General features: G+C 40.0%; 1 long non-coding RNA gene across 1 annotated transcript in view; it reads right to left on the bottom strand.

Moving 5' to 3' along the window:
- Window positions 1–7,924: 7,924 nt before the first annotated feature.
- The window catches only part of LOC121858286, a 54,659-nt gene continuing 39,966 nt past the window's right edge, over window positions 7,925–22,617 (bottom strand). Inside the window, exon 2 of the long non-coding RNA XR_006087408.1 lies at window positions 7,925–13,068. This is a non-coding gene — a long non-coding RNA (uncharacterized LOC121858286). The remainder of the gene's footprint in view (window positions 13,069–22,617) is intronic.

The raw sequence follows: 22,617 nt of genomic DNA, 5'->3' as shown, positions 1-22,617 counted from the left end.
GGTCACGCTCGGCCATGTGGTGAGGGTTTGTTTACACAAACCCCCGTCCTCATAGTGTGCCAAGCTGGTTAGTTCTTTTGAAACTAAAATTGACTTTGATACTGTATCTAACCAGAAAAACAGACATGCTATTAAGAACAAGTGTAGTGTAATAAAAGTGTTTATAAACTGAGAAAACTCCTGTTACCTTAGTCCCCCGACACCACACTCCCTCCGCGGGAGGCCCGCTCACGGCCTCCCCTCACACCGCTAATACGCTGTACAGTAGATGCCAATCTCCTTTGTCCTCTAAGAGGGTTACGCCTCCCAACCACCGCTGACTTCCTAGGAGTGCCAAGCAGTCCTCGGCCTCTGACGTAGGCATATAAGTCGAGCCCTGTAACTCCACCATGTCTGAGTTGACTGGAGACCCAGCTGCTCGCTTTAACTCTCCTGATGCACTGACTGAGCCAGGCGACTGTGGTGTTGACCTTGACACCAACGGAGAAGATGGCTTTCAACTAGTTCAGTCCAGGAACAAGCGGAAGGCCGAAAAGGCAGAAAGACTTAGAGACAATCAACTACAACCACAACCCCCCATGAGAGTAAGATTATACTTCCCTGAAGGTACATCACCTGAAGACAAGTATCTCTGGCTGAACGATGCGGAAGACAAATATCCTGAGGCTGAGTTTCAGTTCAGAGTCGGTACACAAGATCATGTTCTGATTAGAAACGACCCAGCAGTCATACAGGATCTCCTCACCAATAGCATAAGGGGAATAACCATGGAACAATCATCCCAACCATCGAGCAAGAAAACCATCTTAATCATAGGGCTCGACCAGTACCAGACCCCTACACTACTAGAAGCTCATCCCGACATCAGAAGGACGAAGCGACTCAGGGGCAAGAATGCAGTCATTGCAGACTGGGTTGGCTCGGAAGACCCACCCAAGACCATTCGAGTCCGTGGTGCCTATCGGACTCTGAAGGTAACTCTCTATCAGCCCCCTAACCGGAGGTGTTACAACTGTCAGCACTGGGGCCATGTGGCCCGGTTATGCCCCTCGACTAAGCCGTGGTGTGGTCTCTGCTCAAGGCAACATGCAACACAGGTTTGCAGAGATACAGTTGCTCAAGGGGGTGTCATCCAACAGAAGTGTATTAACTGCAAAACAGTTGGAGTTCCTGTATGGCACCCTAACTGTTCTAGAGCTCCTACACCCCTTCAGCGCCCAGACCCGCCACCCAGGCAGGTCTCAAGAAACACTAATGCTGCTAGGGTACTCCCTACGGCCAACCCCTGGCCCGCCCTCCCCACCAAAGCTCCAGGATCATCACCAGCAGTCATCGAAAGATCAGCATGGGGCAACACAGACGTACCGACACAACAGGTAGCTGCCAACACACTCCATGAACACGCACAACGTGAAGAGATCAATGATTTGAAAAATGAAATTAAAGAACTCAAAGCTCAGTTTACAGCTCAAACTGAAATGTTTAGGAGCCTCTGTGATACACTAAAGGAAAAAAACACCACCAACACAGTGCAGCAACTTCGGAAAAATTACAGTCAAACTGAAGACATTCAGATGTCAGTACCAGATGTGGAAACTCAAGACCCACCAGGAACTAGTGTCCACGCAGAGGAAAATAGTGATACTGGTAACAGTTCTACTGATGCCTCTGTGGACATGGTCAGTGAAGATGAACAAGCACAAACAGAAAATGGTGGTGATGTCGAGTGTAACCAAAGTGTGTTGTTGTCTGCCACTGAAATACAACAATTGTTGAGCCGTACGTGCTCCAGAAGTGTTTCCAAAAGGTTAACTGGCCTACTGCCTGCCGAAGGGACAGGCAGCACAGCATACAGTGCCTTTTGCTTCTTTCCAAATACATTTCATAATGGCCAGTGTTAATACCAGACAAAATTCCAAATACATTTCATAATGGCCAGTGTTAATACCAGGCAAAGATACAGAGCGGTGAAGGTGATGAGTTGGAACATCTCATCCCTTAGAAAACGATACCCTGACCTACACCACAAAGTTGTGACTGAGGACATCGATATTGTGTGTCTGCAGGAGTGTCTCACACCTAATGGTAAGCCCCCACCCAGTCTGCCCAATTATGTGTATTATGATCCTAGTTCTACTCACACATGTTTGATGTATGTTAAGAAGTCACTCCCGCATGTACCTCTTGTATCCAAAAAGACTACCAACCTTCAGTACCATGGGATCACTATCCACCTGGGCAACTCCACACTCAACGTGCTAAACGCCTATGCTCCCTCAGATCAGCTTCAATACACAGATCTCCCAGACTTTTTACACACTGAGCCCACTGTCCTAATGGGTGACCTGAATACTAGACACAAGAAATTAGGTGACTCCACCACTAACACCAATGGTAGGAGACTTATCTCACTTCTCAGCGCATATGAAGATGTTCAAATTATAGGTAATAATGAACCAACACACATCTATGGCGGGGGTCTAGACAAATGTATTGGCTTTAATCTATCATACACAACTCATAGCTCTGATGTTGTCACTGATCTTATGTCTGACCACAGCCCAATCCAAGCTAGTATACATGTAGCCAATGACACCCCCACTGGTAGTAAACTCAACAGACGTAGAATCACAGTCAAGCAAGAACATGAAAGCCAGTTCATAGACTTCATCCATGACTGGTACAAGGACTACAAGCCTGACAATTACCAAAGTTTCCATGACGATCTGATAGATAGGACTTATGTATACTTCACCAACAATGCCTCCACCAAAAAAAGGAGAAAACGTGGTCAGCATAATGGGAACAGGCAACAGCAGTGCTATAATGACCCTGAGCTGAAAAAACTCAGGGCTAGGGTCAGGAGGGTGGGTAAGGGTTACAGACAATTTAGAACACCTCAAATGTTACAATTGTATCAAGCTTCCCTTGCTGCTGTCAGGGAACGTGTAAACGAACTCAGACAAAATGCATGGGAGACATATGTCAACAGCCTGAACCAACACACATCCCTCAGCAAAGCCTGGAAAGACATAAACATAATCAGAGGTAAAAACAGAAGACACGTCTCCCATCCAAACCCTCTGCAAAAGTCGAATGAGCTAATAACAAAGTGGGCTCATGTGTCGAGCTATGACATGTTACCAGCTAGGACTCGGGGACTCCTTGATGCGAAGTCTGTAGAGAGAAGTAATCTTATTAGCTTTATGCTGGGCAAACAGCACGATGAGTGTGATGTTCCATATACTGAGTGGGAGCTTGACGCCGCCCTCGCCAGGGGTAGGTCTACTTCCCCTGGAGAGGACGGAGTCACCTACAACATCATTAGACTACTAAGGCGCGTGCCAGGCAATCCATTGTTGGTATTGTACAATATGAGTCATGCCGAGGGCCAACTACCCACATCATGGACCAGCAGTATTGTTGTACCAATACCGAAACCAGGACAGCCTGATGCCTTTCGTCCCATATCACTAACCAGCTGCCTGTGTAAAACCTTTGAGAGGATGGTTCTTGGCAGACTCTTATATAGAATCAGAGAACACATGTCTCCTAACATAAATGGCTTCACCCATGGTAAAGGTGTACATAATTGCATCACCACATTCCTAACTGTGCATGGTGATGAAAGGCACAGATACACCACATTTCTTGACCTAAAAGCTGCATTTGATATTGCCAATAGGCAACTGATATTGTACGAACTAGCCAAAATGGATATAGGAGGTAGGCTGTTACACTGGATAAGTGGTTACCTAACCAACAGAAGGGCTGCTGCACTGTTTCAGGGTTACAAAAGTGAAGTTAAAGATATGCAACTTGGTACCCCTCAAGGTGGAGTACTTAGCCCCACTTTGTTCAATGTTCTTATGAATGCATTATTAAATTTAATACCAGACAACCCCAGCAATATCTCAATCAGCTATGCTGATGATATTCTTATACATACTAAAACTCATCGTGAAATGCAAACCACCCTGAACCATGTATACGCAGCCTGTGAACACCTCGGTCTTATTATCTCCACTGACAAAACTAAGGTGTTCAACAAACAAGCTGGTAACCGCAAACGCGGCCCCGCCAAGTTCAAGATAGGTAACAACACTATTGACTATGTTTCTTCTTTTAAATATCTTGGTGTTTCCGTCCCTTGTACCCTACCTGCCATACAACAGCTAACCCGCCAATGTACTGACAGACTGAGACCTCTTAGAAGTGTAGCGGGGTACAGCCCGCACTATGGTGCTAATATTAGAATTGTTAAAACAATGTACCTAGGCTATATAAGATCTCTGATAGATTACCACGCACCAGCCCTGGTCATTCGTGACGGGAAAGGCGTTGACAAGCTCGAGAAAATGCAAAATAAAGCCCTCAGAATTATCCTAGGATGTCCCATGAGCACTAAAGTACTTAATATGAGGAAAGAACTAGGTATACCCAGTGTTAAAGATAGAATAATTGAAGTCAACCTCATGATAGCCCTGAGGCTTCTGCGTGGTGATCCTGATAACATTGTTTCCTTAAAATTGCTAGAATGTATGAACCATGGGACTACTGAGTCTAAATGGATCCAAACTACAGCTACACATATGAAGATATTTGGACTAGACCACCTGTACAAAGTTGAGACACAACAGTGCTTCCTGCCACCCTGGCGGACAGTTCCCTTCGATATCACAATACCGACGTATCCGCCTAAAAAATTAATTATACAAAGCATTTATCTCCAACACACTGCCAAATTGAGAGCTCTTGAACACATACACACTCTACAGACTGATGATAATATCACACAGACCATCTACACTGATGGATCTCTAAACACCGCCTGTGGGAGGGCTGGAAGTGCTATTGTTGTGACTCAACCTGACGGTAATATAATTGAGAAAGGAGTTAGAATTAGCAACTGGGCATCCACTCTACAAACTGAATTAGTTGCCATACTCACAGCTATTAAATTCATTGAAACCACTGTTACTGACAGTCTCATCATCACTGACTCTCTATCCTCACTACTTGCCCTTGGTACCCTCGACTCAGGTTGTCACGATCTTGTCTCTGAAGCCAGACACAAATATGCGTGCCTTGTTGACCGGGGTGTCAGGGTCAAACTGTTGTGGATCCCCTCTCACATAGGCCTCATAAAACATGACAGAGTTGATGCCCTCGCCAAACTCGCGTCTAACAAAGACACCGTTGAATACAATTTGGGTCTGTCAAAAAGAACCCTTAAAACTGTAATTAGGAAAGAACTTATTGATGAGTTTGACGCAAGTAGACAAGTGCAAACAGGCACTAGTCGATCCATAGTTTACCATGATGAGATGTATCAAGTGAAACATGTATATGGAGCAAGTAACAAGATCACTAGATTATAAGATGTTGTACCCGCTAGATTAAGGTTAGGATATAAGTACCTTTGGCAGTATGTTCCTCAAGCAGATGTAAACAAAACTAAATGTAAAGTGTGTGGCCAGACATATGGCCACACACTTGAACACTACGTCCTCGACTGTGTGAAGATAGAACCTTTTAGGGACAGGTCCAAGCACACTGTGTGTGAAATGGCACAACACTTCATCTCTAATGGCAAGATAGCCGACATATTAAGATTGTATCCACTTTTTTGCACTTAGTAACTATATCAGTTCTCATGTACAGAACCAAATACGCAATGTGCTTGAATACCTCCCACGTAAATGTGAATAACAAAGTGTGAGGCCAGACATACTGCCTCACACGCCTGTTCTCACGCATTTGTGAATAAGTTACCCTTTATGTATAGAACTAAACAAATAATGTAAATGAAATACTGTGTAACTTTCAGTGCCATAATATCCTGACAACCGGGGTTAATTATTATGACCCTTTGTAAACCCTACTCTGTAATCCTTTTGCGCTACCGCTCACAGGATGAGTGTGGGGTGCACAATAAAGTAGCCGCTGCAAGCGGCAAAATCAAAATCAATCCTCTCCTGCTCACTTGCTCACGAGCGAATGCCTCGAATTCGCACTTCAGAGTTAGGAGTTCATACCTCAGAGAGAGAAAGGATTGGCAATACTAAGTGGTAAAGTCAGGAGTGTAGCCAACTGTACCCTCCACCATCAGGTCCTTCCCATTATGTCGGGGGTATTGTCAGCAAGGATACCAACATGATTCTTTTATGAAAAATGTACTCAACCTCCATACACTGTATCGTAGCGATAAGACAAATAAATATGTTATCAAACTTGGTGTTTTCTCAGCCGTGCAGAAGTTTCATCGTTAAAAAAAATGATTTTCAGAAACTACGAGTCTTGCAAACTAATGTAATACCAATAAAAATATATGTAACATTATGTCAACAATTGTCTAGCATTTATCGGTGCAACTTGTGTACATTTTGTTAGTTGTTTGCACACCTCCTCGGTAATTGAGGATATTCCTTTAGATTAATTTCAACAGGGATTACATTTATGAAAGTTGTGAACGATACGATATCGAAACTGGTTGAAAACTAAAGACGAAATTTTATCTTAAGGTCCGTGTTGTTAAAGTTCCGATATTGTAACACCATTCTCTGCTTATATTTATTGAGAAAGTTTTCCTTATTTCTTCAGACTAATTTACACGAGCATGAACAGGAAGTAAAAAATTATATATCTTCTTATTTCTTCAGTCAATCAACATCCACTGTTATGAAATGGAGGCAAAATATATCCTCTGTTAAATTATAATTTCACTGAACTAAACAAAAACCCTGAAATTTTGTATCTACAATATTGAAAATGGTAAAACTTCAATGGTGTGACCTCGTTCATTATTACCTGTCTCCGGTGTCCTTCAGAAACTCATCAGGTAGAGGCACAGCATGATCTCTGACAATGCATAAATTAACCTCTCGGTCTGGATTAAAATTTCGGACAAGTACAGATAAAATGAGATGCTTGAGGTTGTGGCTGCACATACGGATTAAATGAGCGGTTGCCACAGATTCTTCTTCTATTTGCTGCCTTATGGGAATAACAATACTTGCAATAAGGAATTAAAAATAGGTAACTCGGGTCGTTCCACTCCTGCCAATGGCTGCGCTGGTTATATCGTGAAGAAAAATTATGGTGAGTGAGATAACACGAAATTCATGATCTCGGAAATTCAGAGATTTAGACATTTGCATGATGATAAGGTTAATTAGGTTTTCTCAAAATTGAGATGAAGTTGTTTTTTTTCGTCGCTTTCAAACTTTTCCCAGCAATGTAACTATTTTTTCTGTGTCAAACTGATATTTTGACAAAATTATGATTGGTGACGGTGTTCTGATAAGGAGGTAAAATACGAACACTAAAGTTACCTTACCCTTGAATGGCGAAATAGCGCCACATGAACCCAGAGTATCGTGGCTTATCTGACACTGGCATTAGACTTGAGCAGGAGCTTCTGACGTCAAGTTTAGGTATTTACCACCACCCAGTTGCTGTGTCAACTTGCATCCACGGGATTATTCCCATCACAGTTTTATTTGTGATTAATGTTTTTCTCACTTGTCCAATCTCCTTCCAAAGGATATCAGTGATGGACCTTTTACAGCTTTAACGGCATCCATTTTTATTTTATTTTAATGTTTAGGCGATTATGATTGTTTAATGTGATGCCCAGATATGGTTTAATGAATTCAGTGTGTGGCGGTCAAAACTTTCACTGATAGCAACAAGAGAGACGAACCCGTTTTATTGACCTGGACAACTCATTAAATTATGAAGAGCCAGCACGTAAATAAAACAAAAACAAAATTCTGGAGGTTTTAATTACAAGCTGCAGGGTGTCAGGGTGGGACATACTGTGCAGATAACTGTTGTGAAACCAACTATATTTGAAAATGTGACTTCGCAGGAATACACCCAAAGCTCGCCCACCTTCAGTAAGGATATAAAAATACCTTAATAATAACTATAAGTTTATTTAGCAGAAAGTAAACATTTAGTAATAATGAAAAACTCTCACATATTGTGTTTTTACATATCACGAGACCCGCTTGTGGCTGATACATGATACTTCATAATGACACGTGAAGAATGATACATCTAGAACTCGTGGATCATCAATAGATTTTATTTCAGAATGATGTTAATATTAAAGCATTCATTCCTATGGCAGATTTATGCGTGTAGAAATGATAAATGAGTGAATGGTAGCAGTCAGCGTCAGAATGAAGAGGAGTTTCTTGTTCTTCACTTTGACTGCATGTTATTCCTTACAAGCAGATATTAAATGATGCCGTAATTTCTCCTTCCAGGTCGGAATATAGTAGATTAACACTGGCGCACCGATGCAGCTACAGTCGCAGCTAAAGTCTGGACTACAGTATTGTACTTTGGTCAGTAGCCGCTGTTGTCGTGTTGCTGCTACCGCGAAAGTTGTGTCAATATCTGGCGATGTGTTGCGGTTACGCCTCTACCCTGACAATCTTTGGTCTAAATCCTTCCAAACCTAACCAAGTTTAGCCTAGACCTAACGTATCCTAACCTAACCTAACCAAGTCTAACCTAGCTTAACATACCCTAACATAACCTTCGGTCCAATAAGTTTCTCGGCACATACTGTAGCAGCCTCATGACACAACGTGGTTACCTGACCTTAATACTCGCATAAGCAGGCAGATAGACGCTTAATACTGGCTCCTGATATCATTACTAGCCGGAGCTACGCATATCCTAGCGAGCGTCAGCCTTTACTACGATAATAAATTAAGCTTGTATGAGAGTAATGAATTGTTTATATTTCCTGGTAATTGCTTTCTTAGTGCTCAAAGTCCCGCCTGCCTGGCCACACATTTCACTTTCAAATTTAAAAGCTTATTAATTAACGAAGAACACAATAGTTACGTCTCACTCGATTTCAGTTTTATTTATTTAGAAGCAACCTTTAAAAAATTACGGGTTTAGGTACAAGCACATAACTACGACAGGATTCAATATACTTTGATAATGTCTACTATTTTCTCACGTGTATTTTGTATGCTGCTAATAAAAAGTAGAGGGAGATCTTAAGTAAAGGGGAGTGTCAGGGAAAATTACTTTAGTGTTTCAAAAAGCGTGTCCTCGAAAACTCGCCTCTGGTGGATCACCACAGGTAGAGAGGCATTGTGTTCTTGAGGATCATCGCTCCCATGTGCATATACTGTATGTGTGGTCGTACTCGAAGCTAGATATAAAAATGGTGCGTAGTTACGAAGAATAATGAAAGTTTTCTTCTTGTATCAAACATTTATAAACTTAGTTCAGAGTTTAAGAAAAGATTAAATGCATATAAGTTGTGTTTCTCTTATTGCAGATTTAAACGCTTTAACTACAGAGGCTCAACTATAAACGTTTATTAGCTTGTGCAAGGCGCGGTATTGGCGGACGTTTATTGGTAGTAAACTGTAGTATATATAATATGATTAATATAATAAAAAGTAGATTTATCATACAGACAAGCGGGACCACCAAGCAAGGCAGAACTCACCACAGAACACAACATTCCCCATTCAGCGTCCTAACATTTGCATACGTCATGGACATATCGTCACTCTTGCAATAATTTAACTGTAAACACATAAGTTAGGAAAGGAGATTATAGGTCTGAAATATATATTAGTGTAAATTAACAACGAAAACACCTCAACAAATACTTTCGCTCTTGCTGACATGAGCTGAGATAACATTGACCAATCAGGAATGAGTGTAGCAGTGTAACCTAATGAACGTGAGAAATAAAGTACAAGTATTGAAAATAGTTAATGATAAAGGAGTGAATTACAGTTGTAGTAGCCTGTTATATACAGTACATTAAATAAGTTCAGTCATAGCACTCAGCAAACTAATAATTAATGGAATAAACATTAAGTACACTCAAACTCGATATGAATTTAGTTTTAACAGTTCAGAGCAAGAGTCCAATGAAATAAAAACTTACAAACTAAGAATCAAATTAGCAGAAACAAGAAATAACTATCGCAGTGACCGTTAAGATTCTTAAACGTGCGGAAACACATTAACAAATGAGACTGAATTTTTACACTATTACACTATAACTCCTGTCTACTGAAGAACACATTTTTATGAATAAACATTTTGGAACTGACGGAATAACAGCTGGTGTTGGGTGTGTAAATAAAGGTGAAATAACGTGTAGTAGGAATAAATTATCCGATGAAACTGATTAAAACTGTATACAGTGGTGGTGGTGGTGGGTGTAGATTATAATTATCATATCAAAGAGTATTTACGTATCGTAAGTGATATGTGAATTGGTTTGTGAAAGTAAGATGTTATTTTTGGTGTCTGTCAATGCTGAAAAAAATCTCTGATATTGTACTTTTTTATTATATGTGGCCAAAAGTTACTAAAAAGAAGGGTAAGGTGGGGGGGGGGGAGCATGGGGAACGTCTTAACAAAATATCGTGTGTGTTTATTAACAAAGCGGCGAACATGGGTGACTCATATGACGGTAAAATAACACAACCAGTAGTTAAGATCTTCTTGATAGTCTACCGCAAACATGACTGGGTTGCCCAAAGTTCTGTTTCGCCAAAATTATTAACTTTATTCAGCCATGCCATCGAGTGTTCTAAGAGGACCTCTATTTAATTAGCTGTTGTAAGCAAGATAGTGGGCAAAATGGCTACTAAAGTGTACTGAGACTTCTGTAACTAGCTCTTCCATCCAAAGTTAAGGGAAAAATATCGTACCTTCCATCCAAAGTTAAGGGAAAAATATCGTACCTTCCATCCAAAGTTAAGGGAGGAATATCGTACTTTCCATCAAAGTTAAGGGAAAAATATCGTACCTTCCATCCAAGTTAAGGGAAAAATATCGTACCTTCCATCCAAAGTTAAGGAAAAAATATCGTACCTTCCATCCAAAGTTAAGGGGAAAATATCGTACCGTATGAGTCTGTGAAATTCGGGAACTTTTATTGACGAGGTGAATCTCACCACTACACTACAGCACCTCACAGTCAACATAAGATTGAACAGTTAACACAGCAAATTGTTGTTATCAGTCTGGGTTTGCTACAGTAGTATAACACAAGTCTCTTTTTTTAAAACTGGAGGACGCCATCCCTGCCACTGGATGAAACCCGTCACAGTTATGGTCACCTACACTTGTCTCAGTCATCTACTTAAGTTAATTTATAAGTTAGCTTATTATCTTCGCCTAACTCTTATAATTCAACATAATATGTAAGTTATCTTGTTATCGTAACCAAACTTCACTCAGCTGACAAAAATCCAAGTTAAATTAGCCTGTACTTAAACTTAATCTATAAGTTAATTTGTTATCTACCTCAAACTTTCCTCATCTGACGACATAATTATAAGGGAGATGAACATGCTATTTTAAGCTAACTTTGCTCAGTAGACATAACATAAGTTTTGTTAGCATCTTTCTTACCTTAGCGAAAGCAAGACTTACAGACTTACACAGATATGATGTATATTATTGTTAATCTTTTGATTACGTTATTCAGTTGTTACTAACTAAAGCTGACGCAACCAGACCTAGTTTACACTGTAACGTTATCTTACGCACGTAGCTTGCCGTAGGTATTTAATGATGGGTCGACAAACAATGACCTAGAGCGTTACGATTGGTTGAGACATTTTCCCCAGGTTGCAACAAGGGGAATGATTGGGTATTATGGTCCCCGGCAAATGATGACGTCATTAATAAGGAGGGTTGTGATTGGCTGAACCATTCTCCCCGTGTTACATCATGGGGAGACATGTGTGTTGCTCCCTGGCGGTCCTTCATCACCATCCAGCAAATCTCGTTGTTTAAAACCTCGTAGAGTAGCAAAGCCTGAACCTGTGGAAGCCTCTACCTTTACTTGACACTAGGAAAATGCGGATATAGAAGTAATTAAGTAGATTATGGGACAAATAGTAGAGTTTCACCAAGGACATCACTGATAACAGCTGTGAAAAATGTTCAAAACACGTCTCATCACTCTGAATCTGTTATGGGCGGAAGATTGTGAATATTTTGATTAAAATTACTACGCATTGTGTATTTACACTCAACAGTCATACCGTGAGATATTTATAATTGCAATACAAATTTTAACGTAGAAAAATTTGAACACGACAGAAAGCATAACTAGTGACCAGTAAACCTGATTTGTTAATTGTTGACTCCTGTGTGTGTAGAGGGGCAGAGGGCAGGTGATCAAGGCCGAGTAGCTGCTTAATCAAACCCTTAAACCCAAGCACAAAAAGAACAAGATTTATAAGGCATGAACATCTTTCCTGAACCATCGTGAACCTCACCTGACAACATCCTCTTCCCTCCTTCCTGGTGTGTTATCCGTTTATCTGATTCTTGTGATATCTTAACCCCTTCCTCGCTTCACCACAGTGTTTACAGCTCACCAGGGCAGTTTTACAGTCACAAGATGTGTGTCTGTGAAGAGTTCCAGTCGGGCCTTTAGTAGTACTGTACACATTTGTTGTTGTTGTACATGAAGTTTGAATTTTAATCGAAATTTAGTGGATCACAACAGACCAAACGACAATTTTGTTTACGAGCTGGAAAACACTGGCACCTGTATTGTCATTACCACTACTACCACCACCACAACCATTACTACCACCACCATTACTACCACCACCATTACCACCACCATCTTCATAAACGGCCGTCACCTCTATCACCACATTTATCTGTAACACCATCAAAATAACCACCATCTGCATAATTTCAGCCTGTTACTAGAATACCACCATCACCATAATAAAAACAACCACTCGAACTACCGCCATCACCTATTCAATCACAATCCACTATCAGGACTATTATCACCACACTAACCTCTACTACCTGAAACACCACTACTTACGCCACCACAACCACCACCATCAGTTCCTGGGCGTGGTTAGTCTACCGGAAGGTCTCCTTGAGGACGGCGACAATACCCGCGTCTGCGTGTGTTTCACAGTCGTACTCTACACAGTGGAAGGTGGAGCCCCAATCACAGTGTTGGGAGTCACCATACTTGTAATACTTCACTTGTAGCGACATCTGCATTATCAGCCCGCCTTTCAACTGTAATGGTAAGAAAATATGTTAGTTTTCAGAGAGAGAGAGAGAGAGAGAGGTGCCTCTCTTGTATCCGCACATTAAATCCATCTGAACATCTCTAACTATTATAATATATAACATATTACTCTCTCAGTGAGAGAGTGGAAGGGTGCATAGTTATTTAATCTACGCCGGCCGCAGGTCAACAGAAGACAGGCACCGGTAGCCTCTCTATCCAGGTACGTTTTTTTTTTTTTTTTTTTAAGAAATAAGTTTCTGTGTTGTTTTGAAGAAGTAATACCAGGTTGTAGGATAGTCTTGATGGCCACCAGGTCCAACGCTTACCGACCACTCTTGATCTCAATGTTTTGGTTGAGTAGCGTTCGGCTGGCAAACAAATGGTTACGGGAGTCTTTCTTGACCGTTCGGAGTAGAGGATAGGATTCCCTCCAGCTACACTAACCCTTCATCATAACTTCAGAAATCAAGTAATAGTGTTCATCTGTCAAAAAGAAAAAAAATAAAAGATCAAATTACTGATGTAAACGGAGAGTGGTCGTGCGAGCTGGCAACCTGTGAACACGTCACGGAGTGGCAGGAGCCAGTGTCCAGTAGTCGGAGTATTTTGTTTACTACAAGTGACGAGTGAAATGGGAGTTAATTTAGCTTAGTTTTCGGCGTTATTAGTCTCTTAATATGCTGGATATTATCAAGAATCATAGAAAATAATGTCTAAAGATTATACTGCTAACAGTCCTGTGCTGCTGACGATTGAAAACACATATATTTGTTTGGTGAAGACTTGAATGTCACGAGTTCACGAGTTCTGTCATCGTAGCACTACACCTTCATCGACAACTGCTTAAGTTCCTAGGGGCGGCAGTGCCCCTAGGAAGTGTAAGGTATCCGAGGTGTTGTCTGCTCGGACTGATAATAGTGAAGTAGGTGCAGGACCGCATTAAAACAGCTGTACTTAGTGATTTCTGCCAACACGATTTATTTCATACATTAGTGGATAGCCTAATGTAATTGATGGTTAATTTATTCTCGTACAGTAATATTAACGTATTGTTAGTATCCCATAGAGCATGCGTGTAGTGGTAAGTGAACATTATCGTGCAAGAATAACTACCTGGTAAACCCTCATACCTGTCTCTCGGCTAGTAAGTGTAAGAACCACTGCATCACATCCATGACAACAGCATCACACCCAGTTTGGTGAGTACCCGTAACCTTAGCATTATTTATACAGTAACTGAACTCGTTTCCTTATGTTCCACCAATTATAATGACGCGTGTACAGTGTAATGGCTTACTTTATTTTTTTTGTAAGTTTTGTAAGGTACTTAAACCATTCCCAAATATACTCGTGGCCTGACCCCTACAATCAAGTTACAACAAATTAAGATCGCTCGAGTATCAGGTGTTCCGAAAGTCATGTAGATTAGACAAGAGCATTATTTTGATACGTTTCGAATGTAATAAAAGGGATAATATACAAACTGTTGTTATAACTTGATAAAAAATGTAAAGAGATCTTCAACCTGTTGAAAAGTGACTATTTTAAAACAACATACAGCACCTCATAACCGTACTGTACGTCACGTTTCTAGGATATTGGAACAAAACACGGGCAACTGTACGGCAGTTTCGCGACTGTTTAGAAATCCATGGAACTTCAATTTTTCTTCATATTTTCGACCCCTGATCCTTATTGATAAGAAGTTAACAAATAAAATAACTCATCTCCCACAATTAACATTAACAAATGCAGGATTTACGGTGAAAGAAAATAGACTTGTACTTTACTACCTCACTGGGCTATTTCCGAGTAAAATTGTATTTTTATTTTTTTACGTTCACGGGTCAATGACCCACATTAGGGCCTGAGGGCACAAATATAATAATAATAATAATAATAATAATAATAATAATAATAATGAAATTAAAAATAATTAAAATAAAATAATAACAAAAGCATAAACACAAAAAAAGATCAATAGTAAGAAACGATATATGTGTTGTGTTGTCATAGTAAGAGAAACAATTGAGACCCTGCAATTGTGTGTAAATGAGGCAGAAAGTCAGATCAGCAACCTGGGACTTGGTCACAATTTTTGTGATGCCATATGGCAGCAGGGTCTACCATTAGACAACACATTATGCTTCCAATATCTTCCCAGATACTAAGGTAGAATCACAGAAATTTCACATGGAGATAGTGAAGGGGAGTTGGTAGGTTTATTTTTACTGTTAGAACTGATTGGAATTAGTTCTTATATGGTAAAATTGGTTGTTTCTTTTAACACGTCGTATAGTATAATGAATAACCTAACTATATGTAACTAGTGTAAGCACTGTTAAGTTTGGGTTAGGTTAAGCGAGTAATTACACTACTAATCATATATAGACATACTGTAGATTAAAAAAGTTGCCCTTTTCCAAAATGGCTTTATGTAGTTAGTGAGACACTGACTACTGTGGTGGACGAAGTATTTACTTGGAAGTGTGTTATATCTTAGTAGTGGCATGACAGCACTTCTGTGACCATGCATAAATTTCATAATGTTTTCTAGTTCCGAGATGCATATAAGCGATTGACGTCAGATTTTTGCATAACCACCAAAGTGACATTGTTTTACAAAATTCGTATCATAATATGGGATTTATTTTGCCATAAATTTAGTTATTTTTTATTTTAAATATGTGTCAGGGCCAGAACTTTATTGCCAGAGTGGGTTCTATACATTGTGTGTTGCCAGATCCCCAATTTTTTAGATGTTTGAAGTCGGAAGGAGAAGATAAAACGGGACTGGATGAATGTTGCTGTATCTACTGTATATGTGCCTATCTTAATGATAAACTTCATATTTAAAGTACAATACGGTAAAAGTCCAGCCTTTTCTCTGGTGAAACAGTTCTCGGGGCACTCGGCAAACTGTGGGGTGGTGGAGGCGGTCACAAGCAGCGTGGCAGATTGAGGTTTGAATATCACTAGTTGACTTGGTCATTTTCCATATTACAGTATTTAATGTATGGCTGTACAGCATTGGTAATTGGTATGCTTGTGTTTGGATTATTATTATACTAAGAGAATATTGTTGTGCTCATGATTAGTAATATAAACAGTTGCTTTTAGATAAGAACAAGGCACTATGTTGATTTGTGCTCATTGATGTTTTAGCATTTGACATTACAGGGCGTTTCATTATTCTTTAATTGTTCTTTAAAAACGTTTATAGTTTATGATGTATCGTGATGAGTGAAGATGATGGCTAAAACTGAACTCAACTGTGCCATTTGTCGGCTGCTTCAATTACAAATTTTGGAGAATGTTTGCGGTGCTTACTTTACATATCTAAAATAAACAGAACATAGAATTTGGCTTTGGGAATATTTCTATACAAAGATCGTGGGGTCTCAAAGTTGTGTAGTAATAGGATAGACTCGTGTTCACCCCGTCTTAGTTCTCTTGATCTGCTCTTGGTTATCACATGAATATTATAATTATTATTGTTACTATTGTTTATGTTTGACGGGAATATTGACTCGAGGTGAAATAAGGCGGATATCATACACTGAGGCCGTGATCACCTCTAATCAATATTCCTGTCACACATAAACAGTAGTAACAATAATAATTCTAATATTCATTCTGCAGGTTATCAAGTTTGTACAATAGAAACCCATTACAGTTGTGTCAGTACATGTAAACGAAGTTGCTGTTTCTACCCAACTTAATGTGCCCTTTTAATATTAGTATACTCCCCTTGGGAAATTCCTGGATTCGCCCTAGTAATTCCCTGGAAGTACAGTAGTTAACAGATACTGTCAGACCAGATGAGAAATTCGATAGGCGGAGAGTGAGGGAGGGGATAAGGGTTGGCATTAGACGTGTGTGGGGAACCTCGCTGCTGTTCTAGTCACGGGGCGCCCCCATCCTTTTACCAGACCTTGGCCACGCCCTTGAAGGTATGTCATTTAATTGTGCAAATGAAAAAAAAAGTTCTGGACCTCATATAGTGGTAGTATTACAGCTCTCCCAGAAAAAATCCTGCGGACGCCCGTGGGTTACAAAGAACAAAAAACTAGGCTGGTACAATATAAAATTTAGGTGTTTGCAAGGAATGGGGGTGGATTTGGAACAGGCACCGGGGGAGGTTGTTAACAAGGATCATGTGTTGAATTTCGGGCAAACAAAGAAGCCAGAAGACCTTTATCTTGGGCTGTGTGGTGATCAGGGCGGAGAGGTGTGTGTGTGTGTGTGTGTGTGTGTGTGTGTGTGTGTGTGTGTGTGTGTGTGTGTGTGTGTGTGTGGTAGAATTCGAGAAGCTGTTGTAAAAATTTTGACTTTGCTAATAACCAGAGTGTGGTGAGAATGAAGGGTTTTATGTTTCAGACAGTATCTAGTATTTTCTTTCCCTTGTAGAGACGATGTGCTCAGCATGTTTCCGAGCAGTAATGAATGTGTTGTTAGTTTGGCAGGAAAGGTTGAACCAGGGAAGGGACACAGGAGAGGATGGGTTAGAGAGTTTTATACCAAGGTGAAGAACGGTTGTGACATGTTGTCAGCAGAAGTGGATGGATTTATGATAAAGTTCAAGGTAGATTAAAATTCTCTTGAACCATCACAGTCAACTCACCTCCATCCTTGTGTTAAGTGGTCAGGTCTAGGAAGGTTTTGGGAAAGGAGTGGCTGCTGACATTCTCCTCCTACTAGATTATTCCCATGTAGACACTTCTCCTTCCCTCCCTGCCTCTTTCCTTCCTTCATTCCCTCCTTCACCCCCTCCCTCCCTCCCTCTTCCTTCACACACCCATACCGTTTAAAGTGTTGTGTCAGTGAATTAGTATAACATTTCTTTCTTAAATGTTAGGTTAGCGTTAGGTTAGATTAGGTTAGCATTAGAATTTGTAATGTTAATTTAGATTACATTAGGTTAGGTTAGATAAGATTAGGTTAGGTTAGCTTAAGTTTTTATAATGTTAAGTTAGATTACATTAGGTTGGTTAGGCTATGATAGCGTTAGGTTAGGTTAAGCTGTGTTAGATTAGGAGAAGTTACCGTGAGGTGAAATAAACTTGTGGAGAGGGGGAAGGGGTGTGTTGGTGTACCCCAGGAGAGTATCCATAGATGATTACAGCTTACCACTACCGGGTTATTGGGGGGTGGCAAGAGGACGTTGTGTCACCCTACTCTGATTACCTACACTGGAACCAAGATATATTTTTAGTATAAGTTCACTTTTAGGACTTTTGAACTTGATAATCGAAGGAAAGAAAGAAGGAACAATAGAAGGAAGGAGGCGGATGGAAAGAAATAATTGAAGAAGAAATGATGGGAGAAAAGAATGAAGGAAGGAGGGAATGAAAGAAAAAATGGTGACGTAAAAGAAGAAATAAAAGGACAGAATAAATAAATGAAAGGGGAATGGAATCTAAGGAATGAAAGGAGAATGAAAAGAAAGAAGGAATGAAAGGAAAAGAAAGGAAGGAACTTTTTGAAGGCAGGAATAAAGATCCGCGAGAGAGTGAGAGGGAGTGACTGCTATCTCCCCCTTAAGATAAATGGGGGAGCCAAATTGGGAGTTATCTGTTGGCGGTGTGAGGTGAGGGAGGAAGAGGTAAGTGAGAGGTCTTGAGGGAGAGGGATTGTGGGAGGGAAGTGAGTGAGAGGGGTTTGGAGTAGAGTGAGTGAGAAGGCTTGGGAGAAGGAATTGAAGGAGAAGGTGAGAGGGAGTATGGGTGAGTGAGTGGGCTTGGGAGAATGAGTGATAGGGAATTGAGGAAGAGTGAGTGAGAGTGCTTGGGAAAGGTAAATGAGAGGGGGAGAGGTAGTAGGCAGTTACCAAACAGGGAGGTACTACCGCCTGGGAAGATATTGGAAGCATAATGTCTTGTCTAATGGTAGACTCTGCTGCCATATGGCATCACGAAACTTGTGACCAAGTCCCAGGTTACTGATCTGACTTTCTGCCTCATTTATACACAATTGCAGGGTCTCAATTGTTTCTCTTACTACTGACAACACAACATACAGGGTACATTTATTTGTTCTCTCTTGATTTTTTAATTTTTGTATTTATTTATGGTTCTTTATTATTATTATTATTATTATTATTATTATTATTATTATTATTATTATTATTATTATTATTATTATTATTATTACTACATTTTCGCCCCCTAAGGCCCCGATGTGGGTCATTGACCTGTGCCCGGGTGGGCTAATCCCCGTAAGAAGTGAGAGGTTTTGAGGGAGAGAGAGAGAGAGAGAGAGAGAGAGAGAGAGGTCATCTATGACACTGAGAGGTGGGAGATTGAGGGGAGGAGAGAGATAAAGGGAGATGGAGGGGAGGAGAGAGATAAGGGGACAGTGTTTAAAATCTTACACAGATGGTTGTCAAGGTGTCACACAGGTGTTTGTCAAGGTGTCACAGATGGTTGTCAAGGTGTCACACAGGTGTTTGTCAAGGTGTCACAGATGGTTGTCAAGGTGTCACACAGGTGTTTGTCAAGGTGTCACACAGGTGTTTGTCAAGGTGTCACAGATGTTTGTCAAGGTGTCACAAATGTTTGTTAAGGTGTCACACACAGTGTTTGTCAAGGTGTCACAGATGTTTGTCAAGGTGTCACAAATGTTTGTTAAGGTGTCACACACAGTGTTTGTCAGGTGTCACAGATGTTTGTCAAGGTGTCACAGATGTTTGTTAAGGTGTCACACACAGTGTTTGTCAAGATGTCACAGATGTTTGTCAAGGTGTCACAGATGTTTGTTAAGGTGTCACACACAAGGTGTGTTTGTCAAGATGTCACAGATGTTTGTCAAGGTGTCACAGATGTTTGTCAAGGTGTCACACACAGGTGTTTGTCAAGGTGTCACACACAGGTGTTTGTCAAGATGTCACAGATGTTTGTCAAGGTGTCACAGATGTTTGTCAAGGTGTCACACACAGGTGTTTGTCAAGGTGTCACACACCGCACAGTTCCTCATTACACAGTTGGTGGCAGGTGTTATGGCCTGGGAGCGACGGTAATGGCGTTTTTTTATGTGTGGCCTTCACTAATTATTCTCCCCAACACCCCACAACATATAGATTAATTCTCAAAGGTTGACTCACACGTTAAGTACCTTTCTTAATTGGACTTATTACACCGGATCTAACCACTTCGCTGTAACCACAATAGTGTGATTTCGACTTCTTAATGGTGCAAAACATGCGCCGAGACCCAGCTGTAACTAGCCTTAGTTATGGCCCACAAAGGGAAATATTATGGCGCACGTAACTTTGAGAATCCGGGCATGATGACCTGTGTGTGTGTGTGTGTGATGGAGCGAGAGACAGGATAACAGTAGCTATGATATTGAGGCACTAACGACTTAGATGACACTTAACTAACCTAACCTAAACTACTAACGACTTAGATGACACTTAACTAACCTAACCTAAACTACCAACGACTTAGATGACACTTAACTAACCTAACCTAAACTACTAACGACTTAGATGACACTTAACTAACCTAACCTAAACTACTAACGACTTAGATGACACTTAACTAACCTAACCTAAACTACTAACGACTTAGATGACACTTAACTAACCTAACCTAAACTACTAACGACTTAGATGACACTTAACTAACCTAACCTAAACTACTAACGACTTAGATGACACTTAACAACCTAACCTAAACTACTAACGACTTAGATGACACTTAACTAACCTAACCTAAACTACTAACGACTTAGATGACACTTAACTAACCTAACCTAAACTACTAACGACTTAGATGACACTTAACTACCTAACCTAAACTACTAACGACTTAGATGACACTTAACTAACCTAACCTAAACTACTAACGACTTAGATGACACTTAACTAACCTAACCTAAACTACTAACGACTTAGATGACACTTAACACTAACCTAACCTAAACTACTAACGACTTAGATGACACTTAACCAACCTAACCTAAACTACTAACGACTTAGATGACACTTAACTAACCTAACCTAAACTACTAACGACTTAGATGACACTTAACTAACCTAACCTAAACTACTAACGACTTAGATGACACTTAACTAACCTAACCCTAAACTACTAACGACTTAGATGACACTTAACTAACCTAACCTAAACTACCAACGACTTAGATGACACTTAACTAACCTAACCTAAACTACTAACGACTTAGATGACACTTAACTAACCTAACCTAAACTACTAACGACTTAGATGACACTTAACTAACCTAACCTAAACTACTAACGACTTAGATGACACTTAACCAACCTAACCTAAACTACCAACGACTTAGATGACACTTAACTAACCTAACCTAAACTACTAACGACTTAGATGACACTTAACTAACCTAACCTAAACTACTAACGACTTAGATGACACTTAACTAACCTAACCTAAACTACTAACGACTTAGATGACACTTAACTAACCGAACCTAAACTACTAACGACTTAGATGACACTTAACTAACCTAACCTAAACTACTAACGACTTAGATGACACTTAACTAACCTAACCTAAACTACTAACGACTTAGATGACACTTAACCAACCTAACCTAAACTACAACGACTTAGATGACACTTAACCAACCTAACCTAAACTACCAACGACTTAGATGACACTTAACAACCTAACCTAAACTACTAACGACTTAGATGACACTTAACTAACCTAACCTAAACTACCAACGACTTAGATGACACTTAACTAACTAACCTAACTACCAACGACTTAGATGACACTTAACTAACCTAACCTAAACTACCAACGACTTAGATGACACTTAACCAACCTAACCTAAACTACTAACGACTTAGATGACACTTAACCAACCTAACCTAAACTACTAACGACTTAGATGACACTTAACTAACCTAACGTAAACTACCAACGACTTAACTTAACTAACCTAACCTAAACTACTAACGACTTAGATGACACTTAACTAACCTAACCTAAACTACTAACGACTTAGATGACACTTAACCTAACGTATACCCTAACCTAAACTAACTTATCTAACGGAAACTAACTTAACTAACTATACCCTAACCTAAACTAACTACGACTTAATAACTTAACCTAACGTAACCTAAACTAAACTAACGACTTAGAAACTAACTTAACCCGTATACCCTAACCTAAACTAACTTATCTAACTGAAACTAACTTAACCTAACGTAACCTAAACTAAACTAACTTATCTAACGGAACTAACTTAACCTAACGTATACCCTAACCTAAACTAACTAATCTAACATAAACTAACTTAACCTAACGTATACCCTAACCTAAACTAACTAATCTAACGGAAAGTAACTTAACCTAACGTATACCCTAACCTAAACTAACTAATCTAACGGAAACTAACTTAACCTAACGTATACGCTAAACTAGGGTATACGTTAGGTTAATCTAGCGTAAACTAACCTTACCCACTTGACCAGGAGCCATGACTTGTACTTCCAGGCCAACAACAACAACACTGCTCGTACAAACAGTTAATAACTTGCCGTGTCTCAATAAAAAACC

This window comes from Homarus americanus, unplaced genomic scaffold, assembly GCF_018991925.1.
Source record: "Homarus americanus isolate GMGI-L3 unplaced genomic scaffold, GMGI_Hamer_2.0 scaffold57980, whole genome shotgun sequence".
NCBI classification, from domain to species: Eukaryota; Metazoa; Arthropoda; class Malacostraca; order Decapoda; family Nephropidae; genus Homarus; species Homarus americanus.
Note: the sequence above shows the minus strand (reverse complement) of the source record. Positions and strands in the feature narration are given on the sequence as shown.